This window comes from Bombus huntii, unplaced genomic scaffold (assembly GCF_024542735.1).
Source record: "Bombus huntii isolate Logan2020A unplaced genomic scaffold, iyBomHunt1.1 ctg00000125.1, whole genome shotgun sequence".
Taxonomy (NCBI): domain Eukaryota; kingdom Metazoa; phylum Arthropoda; class Insecta; order Hymenoptera; family Apidae; genus Bombus; species Bombus huntii.
In genome coordinates this window covers 70,001-71,577 of record NW_026099374.1, presented here as the reverse complement: position 1 = coordinate 71,577, position 1,577 = coordinate 70,001, and the positions used below count along the sequence as shown (strand labels likewise).

Genomic DNA, 1,577 nt, shown 5'->3' with positions numbered 1-1,577 from the left:
GGCGACCGCCCGCTTATGCACCGCTTCGTGTATCGGTTATCGAACGTATATACTCGTAGTGTTCTCCTCGTGACCGATTTTTTTTTCATATCAGGCGATATATGCTACGTTTGCCGGTGTTCGACGCACGAAGGTCCGCGCCCCCGACGTCGTCTTAAAAGAATATTATATTTGGCGAGACTGAGAGAGAAAGCAAATATGGGAACTCGGTCGAGAGAGGAGAGAAGAGAGAACCAAAAAAAAAACCTAAACTCGATGGCGTGCGAAACTTTGCCATAATCTACCGTCTTTTCTTAAGACTCTCGTACAGCCCCAGGGATCGAATGCCCACTCCGTCTCTTCGCGAAAGCGACTGACAACAACGAGGACCGTCGCATCGATGGGTCGTCGTTGCGTTTTACACGCTCTGTGCTTTTTTACAAGCCCCGAAAGTATCAGCCGTAGATCCGGGAACGCACACGCGAGATTTCTTCGAGCGCTCTGACGACTTAGGGAGGTATGATCCCCAGCGTCGCGCGGAGATCGGAGAGTACACGTACTCGTATCGGGACGAATTTTCCCCGTCGTCGTGTATCTCTCTGCCCGCGCGCCTGGCTCCCGAAAAGCCACGTTCGTCGGAAATCTTACATATTATATATGTAACGCGTGTGCGAACTAGCGTGTGTCTAAGATCGGCTATACACGGGTGCTGCTGTAACTACAAGCTCGAGGTGTTTTCCGCAGCGTTTCTGTACCCGAGGAAGATGCGCATGTGAGTCCGTTACGAAGTTGTTCGTACGGTCGTCGTCGTCGGAGAGATCGTAGACGAGGAAGAAGACGATCCCCTTTGGCGAGGCTCGAGAAAAAAACTTTGAGAGAGACGAGGTATACACGCGCGTACGACTATGTCGTGCGCGCGTGTGATTTTTTTTTTATGGCAATTCGACGCTTCGAGAATAGAGAAAAGAGAGTGTTGGTCATCCCATGCCTCTTCGTCGTCTATCGCTGGACCGCGCATCCTAACGTCGCGCCGGTCGTCCAGTCCCCGAACACACACACCCACCCGACGGTACGTCTCGCTCGCTTTTTCACTTGCGTGAGTTCCCGTACCGGGAACCGCTGGAATCGTCGAGAGAAGAGAAACGGCTGTAGGAGAAAAAGAGGACGGACGTTAAAAACCGGACGATCGTTACACGGATGTCTTGCGTGAGTCTTAGCTCGAACATGATACGACGAACGAAGTTTGGCACTTTGGCGAGATGCATAAAACGCTCGTACATACATACATACATATATATTGTATATCGAATAGAGAGTGTTCTCCTTCTATTCGAATTTTTTTTCTCTTTGAGGCGATTTTCGCACAGAGAAATACACACACACACACCACCTTCTCTCGCACCGAATCTTTCCGAGCTTTCGTTTTCTACGAGTCTACGCAAAACACGACACGAACGAATTTTCGTTTCGCGTCGTGACGTTGAAGCGACCTCAGAGTAGGCGAGATCACCCGCTGAATTTAAGCATATTACTAAGCGGAGGAAAAGAAACTAACAAGGATTTCCTTAGTAGCGGCGAGCGAACAGGAATTAGCCCAG

At 50.0% G+C, this 1,577-nt stretch overlaps 1 non-coding gene across 1 annotated transcript in view; it reads left to right on the top strand.

Moving 5' to 3' along the window:
- The first annotated feature begins 1,465 nt into the window (after positions 1–1,465).
- The window catches only part of LOC126877145 (large subunit ribosomal RNA), a 4,059-nt gene continuing 3,947 nt past the window's right edge, over positions 1,466–1,577 (top strand). Inside the window, exon 1 of the ribosomal RNA XR_007694789.1 lies at positions 1,466–1,577. This exon is cut by the window's right edge and continues 3,947 nt beyond it. This is a non-coding gene — a ribosomal RNA (large subunit ribosomal RNA).